Source organism: Cottoperca gobio, chromosome 1 (assembly GCF_900634415.1).
Source record: "Cottoperca gobio chromosome 1, fCotGob3.1, whole genome shotgun sequence".
In the NCBI taxonomy this organism is placed as follows: Eukaryota; Metazoa; Chordata; class Actinopteri; order Perciformes; family Bovichtidae; genus Cottoperca; species Cottoperca gobio.
Genome location: NC_041355.1, coordinates 7,749,820 through 7,757,079, shown reverse-complemented (window position 1 = coordinate 7,757,079; position 7,260 = coordinate 7,749,820).

The window sequence follows — 7,260 nt, the reverse complement described above, 5'->3', positions numbered from 1 at the left end:
ACAAGGGACTTTGGGCCCTGCAGTGAGCAGAGTGTTTAGATTTTTGAATGTATACTGCTGATCTGACTCATACATATGAAAGCGCCCATTTAAAGCGCCAAGAATCACAGGAGGGGGACGAAACGCGTCTCTTTAGGTTTCCAACTCTCTACAGGTTTGAGATCAGAGACAGCTTCTGTCTGATATACGACCAGGGCTTTTAGGCTTGGGAAACATACTGTACTGCATACGCCCCTGTGTGACCCCAGCATGGCTCCTATACACTCAGACAAGGAGGGACGTCACTCTTTGTGCACTCCCCCACCCCGTGAAAGTGACAGTCCATCACCAGCTAAAAGCCACTGGGGGGATAGAGCTGGCCATTATGCACTACTGAGGGGGACCAGTGAGGGATAAGGAGGGGAGGGGACTGTGTCATTGCGTTACTATGCTGCTAACCACAGGGGGGTAAAGCAGCAGGTACACGCAGGCAGTGGTGGAAGTATTCAGAGCCTATACTTAAGTAAAAGTAGTGATACAACAATGTAAAAATACTTCATTACTGAGCACCTAGCTGAGAGGTTAAGCGCATGCTGTATTACTGCAACGTCCTGGGTATGATTCCAGCATTGGGACCTCTGTTGCATGTCATACCCCTCTGTCACCCCCTGTTTCCAGTCTGCCTCTACTCTGTCATCCGTCAAAATGCCCAAAACATTATCTTAAAAAAATAAAATACTCCATTAGAGGTTCCTGCATTCAAAATTGTAAGCACATACGCGTTTCAATGCAGTAGCTGGACAGAGTGGAAGAAATATTAACTACCGTATATACTACTGGACAGATTAATCTGTACCAATGCAATATATTCACATCTTGCACAATAAGAATCTAATCATACACCTGAAAATGTCCATTCAACATAAAGTGTACATTCACATTTAGTACATTTAAAGGATATGTTCACAATCTTTCAAATCTGTCTTAAACTAAATAGTCAGGTGCCATATGAACATTGAAACAGGTTTTGTTTGCTCTAATATTTCCTCCTGGTTATTCTGGTCATTAAGAGATCCCGTCCTAATGCGTCTTCAATGTAAGTGATGGGGGGCGGCTCTTGTTTTGTGCAAAATTATATTCCAAAGATATCTGATGTCTGAGTCTTCAACAGCCTGAATTAGACACATGTTTGAACACTTTAGATTATAATGGCATATTTTATACATGTTTATATTGCTACTTTTGCTTAAAGGCTACATGTATAGGATTTTCCAAAAAAGAAAAGACATATAAGACAAAAGTAATCGCTCTCAATCATGAGTTATGCCCCACTAGAAGTGTGTGACGTGTCTGTATCTGTAGATACCCTGCAGCCTTCTGCCTGCGTTTTCTTGTTTTTCTGCATTCAGGACGATTCTGGGCATCAACATCTATAAAGACGTAGCGACTAAGTGCCAGATCGTAACCACGCATCCAACAGTAAGCTACGGAAATAATGGACACATAGTCGAAAAAATGCAAATACAGTGAGATGATAAGCCAAGCGGGCAAAGCTTGTTCCAATCTGGGGTTTGCTTTCACCTGCTGGCGAGCACCGTACCAGTCGTTGAGCCAGGGAGCAGGGTCCAACTGTGAATGTTACAAACCTTATCGGACAAATCGTACTCATTGCGTCTTGAAGTAAAGTTGACTTCTTCCGCCCACTGATGGAAATTACAGCTGTTGTAACTTTACAGTAACAGAAAAAGACTCTATGTGATATGATTGTTTGAATATTGCCACAGCGATAAAACTGTTGAATAAAGAATAAATTAAAAAGACGTGACTCATTTTTAAAAGATTTATACATCTACAGCAAAATCTAGTCGATGTAATACAACCAATAGAACAGAATAGAATAAAGCAGAACAGAAAATACTAGAATAAAAAAGAATATAATAGAGTAGAAGAGAATGGAACAGAACTTTAAATAACGCACTAATAGAAGATAACAGAACAGAAAGGAACAGGAAGAGAATAGAAAAGAACAAAAACAAAATAGAATAAAGTAACACAGAACAGAATAAAATACAACAAAAACAAAATAGCACAAATGATCTTAAACCTTTATAAACAACCAGTTTCTGTTTCCATCTGTATGATTTAAGTCGCCCGTGAACCTGACTAGAAAATAATGAGGCTCTGTGTTCTCTGTTATTCTTCACTAATGGCTCACCAACTATCAGAATTCAGCAGGCATTAAAACAACTGTTGCGGCAGAGAAAGCCAGACGGTAATGCTGAAGTAGCTACATTTTGCATACATTTCATGGAGCTCCAAAGAGCGATGCTTGATTTTGATGGTTAATTTAGATGCAGAATACATACTGTAGTTGGCGTGGAAGCTGGTGTGCACATGCAAATCGTCGCCATGCTTGACGGAGGGTGCACTGTATGAGCTGAGCATGTTCAGCCCACTCATTTTTACACTACTAGTCTTTATGTCCCAGCCTCCTCTCCCAGTCTCTGATTCCATCTTGGCAATGACAGACTTGCATACACACACACACACACACACACACACACACACACACACACACACACACACACACACACACACACACACATACTAATACACTTCACATACACTCTCAATCGGCCTCACTTCTTTCTCTAGGTGAAAACACACATGCGCACGGTTTCCTCCGACTTCGACACATTCTCTCTGCTTCTCTATCGGTGAGCCATCATTATCTAGAGAGAGTGCCAGTGTTTGGCCACAGTATGCCTCCTTCCCAGCGTTGAACTGAACAGCCGAGACATGGGCTGCTGGTAGTGACACAGCTGTCACAGACATGCCTCATTACTGCTGTTGCAAATGTCAAAGCACTAAAGTAATCACTCACAGCACTACTGGACACATGGTCATACAGTAATTTATTTTATGGGAAGAGGGGTTAACAGTTTTGTGTGTATGGTGATGTTATATAGATGAGTTCATTTTATACTTTCTTTTTTATTTCAGATACTTGCCGAGATGTCTGCATGCTAATGCAACAGCAGGTTTCTAGATAAGTAATAGGTTTTTTTTTACCCCTGAGCACAAACTTCCTTCAGAGTCATAACTGTCAATCCAGGATGCTTCCAGCTATGTTCCTCTCATGGTAGTTGATGATATCTATGCACCTCATAGCTTATTTTCCTCTATAAACATTACATGTGCTGGCCATTTTCTTGTAAACAGGTTAACTGTTCGAGAGCATAGGTGGGATTCTTTTCGTTTTATTGTGCACATCACCTCATGACTGGTTTGACTGATCATTCACTGTTAGAGGAAGCTGTGGTACTCAGTCACCAGCTGATCTGGTTAATGGTTAACATCTCATCCTATTGTCACTACAAGCCGCTGGCACAGCCTTCCAAACTATTCTGAACAGGTTGCCTTGTAGTTATTTGAAGTCTCTGCTATTTGAAAATCACGAAGCAAAAATGGTCAGAAGAAGCACTAACGGAAGCTAAGACTGAGAACTCATTATGTTATTAAGCACACTTACCATCCAAAGCAATATGTCAGAGCTCAGAGGTCTATTTGTGCTCAGTTAAGATCTGGCATTCTGCCTTCGGCTGTGAAAACTGGATGCTTCCATTCAGACCCAGAGGAGAACAGAAAGTGTCACCGGTGTTATTTGGATGAGGTTAAGAGTGAAAAGCATTTTATATTCTACTGTTGTTTTTTATCATGATCTTTGAGTTAAGCATTTCCTGAAAATGTCTGCCAGATATCCCAGTGTGTTTGATATGAAAGAGGAATGTAGATTACAGCACATGTGGTTGAGTGTATATCTGATATAATGTGTTAGCATCGGCTCGCTTTCTCTTGGTTTTCTCTTGCCCCTGAAGGTAGAAGTGTCTTGTAAGCTTGTAATGTGGGTAACTTTAGGTGTCTGACACTTGAATAAAATATATATTCATTCATTCGTTATGGAAGGAGGGGGCGCAAAGCTAATCAGGTCTGTGTTGTAGTAAAAACAAGAGCAGGTTGTCTTGATGGAAAACATGTGATTGCAATTTATTTCCTCCTTAAAACTAAAAAATATATATATTAATAATAATAATTTGCCTCAAGAATTAATTTTTTTGGAGGTGCTGGAAACAAACTGTGAACACATATTATCATCTTAGTTCATATGGTGAACTTGTTAGCAAATAGTTTCTTATTTACACATCCAGCAGAGGAGAAGAAGTTAGTTCATAATAATAATAATTCATTTGGAGTTGTGTTTCTGGCTACCTAATGAAATCCTATCATTTATTTTAGCTCTGTTTTTGGTCTCCACCAACTCTTGAGGTGAATATTTGGCTCTTTAGCTGCTAAAAATGTTCAGTGTTAAATGTACACCAGCTAGTTGCCAACTTCGACTACCTGCTGTTTGGTGCTTAACAGATTAAAAAAAAGAGGCTGGCTGTTGCAGTCAAAAACTACGCATTGAGAGCAGTAAGAACCGAAACATTTACGTTGAGGACTGTAAAACCAGAACAATGAGCTGAAAGATGCTAAAATGCTCCACAGATCTGAGGTGAGCTACAGAATCAAGGGATAATTCTCTGTGGGTTCATCACTATAAACGTCCCCTTTCACACTACACATAGGCCTTTTATTTACTGTTAATATAAGAAATAGAAAGACTGCACTGTTCCTATACGAACCTGAAGCAACAAGTGTCCAACACACAGGGAGTTCAGACAAACAGGTTGACAATAAATGAATTCATGGGGAGAAAGCTGTTTGTTTAGACTGAAAAAATTATTTGCACTCACTGTCTAGATTACTAGAGGTTGCTGCAGTATACACAAGGTACACTGCTGCAGTATTGTATGGGCTCAAACCTGGAATGTTCCAAGGACAGCTGTAAAGGTTCCTGAGTAACTGAATTGCTGGGAAGCCATTCAGCTATCGAGAGTATGTTCTCCGCTTTCCATTCACTTTAGCAGCATATACTGCAAGTCCCTTGAAGTAGTTACCATAGAGATGCTCTGACCAGGACAAAAGTGGTAGGCTGAACTCTTTGACCCCTAGGTCTAACACGGAGTTCATGAAGGAGCCAAGAAAAGGTTATTTTCTTAGTCATGTGCTTCGTCTGATCAGTAATACAATTGAAATATTTGGGAGCCAGAACAATGAAAAGAATTAGGCACTTTAAAATGTTTGCATAACGAGCTCCTTCTGGCCCCAATGGTTCTCTTCTTTTTAATCACCTGCACTCTCCAGACCACCTACACCCTTCTTCATGATCAGATACAGGACCGACGGGCTGATGTATGATCCGAGGAATTAATCTGCTAAGCCTGATTGCCATTACCGCCATGCGATTATGCACCTTGATTACTGAGCCCACCCCAAGGACCATGACGTGCCCTGGTGCACATTTTAAAGGTGCATAAAATTATGTGGTGATTATCCCACAATCCATGAGTGAATGAGACTGTGTGGCCATATGGACTGTCTCAAGTAGGACTGTGATTATTAATAGGTACTTGAGGTGACCTGATACATGAAGCTTGAACCACTGAAACTGCCTCAGATCCTTCATATAAGCAAATAAATTCATTTTCATACGTTCTGAAAGTCATTATTGGATTATTGTTGTAGAGGTAGATTTGTTTGGAGTTCAAGCATGGGTACAATGGATGTTGGGCTCTTCAGAGACGACTGGGGCTGTACTTGTCCCTCTTAAGAAGATAGACTTCAGATGTTATGGCAGCACTGATGTGGAAGGGCTCGACAATGTGGAGCTTGTACTCCAGTTATCAGCCTATATAACATACATCTACTGGAGGTCAGTATTTGCTTGTGTATGATGCAATAAAAAAAATGTAAAAATAGTTTATGCAGAAAAACAAACATTTGTGCCAATCAGAGGAAAGAGAAAGCTTACAAGTAATGAACATGTAAGTATGTATCATTCTGCAATGACACTTATCCTCAGAATTTGGGTCCATCTAATCCTTCACTGTCATTTTTTTTTTAAGGATTTTTTTTTCATTTAATCCTGAGCCAAAGTACTCATTTGGTACAGCAGATAAATAGTCCCTTTGACTTATCCAAAAGCAATCCCACATTAAGCGATTAATTGGATGAGACAATGAAGAAGTGAAATCACATCTGTTCTTGGTTTTTCTCTCTGGTTACATATGGAATATATTAGTCACACGCAGACACTAACCTTGGATAAACCCCCCCCCCCCCCCCCCAGTGCAACAGTCCTAATGTTAACATGTTTGCATTAATAACATCCTGGCAGGATTTAAAGGACTTGATGTGCTACCATTCACTGCAGAGGTTCTCATTCTGAGAAATTATGGTTCTCAGTGGCGGTCATGTGTCCTCCCTGCACAATTACTTAATGGCTTCAGCAATTACACATATCTACAGGAGTAAAAAGACATAAATGTCAGCCAGTTGAAAATAACTGATTTATTTCCTTAGTCTGTATCAAAGCGTTAGTTAAGAGAGTTTATGACATGGTAAACGTATTCGATAAAGACAACGCAGCTAAAAGCATACGCACATGCTGTAGATATTTCAAGGACCATTTACAGTATGCAAATGTGAATTTGAGCTTCCAAATGCACAAATGCAGAAATTCCATCACTGGCCAGAGTTCAATAACTCTTCAGTCTTCAAGTGTCTGGATAATGGTCACTGTGACTGCACATCACTGCAATTCAAAACCTCAACTATCCATCACTGGACAATGTTTGCCACTAAAACAACATGGATAAGGGAGTGCGTGTTGATGCCGGTGGGGCCCTGTGCTATTGTAAGTGACGGCGAGTGATGGACAGCAGAAGACGGGTACATACCATTCACGGTGCTCCATTTGGCAGCTTGCATTTTCACCCTGGTACAGTATGTTTGTCAGCCACAGACAGCGCAGACACTTACGTAGTGCCGTGGGCACGCAAAGTAGTGTTTGGCCAGGCGACTGCGTCATGGGCACATGCATGTCCTACGTACCACAGCGGAGTCCCTGGTGATACATGCCTGCATGCTTTGTAATGACAGATGTAAGATCTAGGCCTCCTATAGAGATGCCCAGACCTCAAAGCATCTTGATATTTCATTTTAAGTACAAGCACAAACGTCTTCTCCCCAAAATAATCACATATACTTACCTTAAACATTACTAGTGCTGTGTTCAAAGTGTTAGGAATTTTGGCACTTTATGTGAAGATGTATGGGTACACATTTATAAATGCCCTCACTATCACAAAAAGAAGCAATGGTTTGCACCACTTTTTT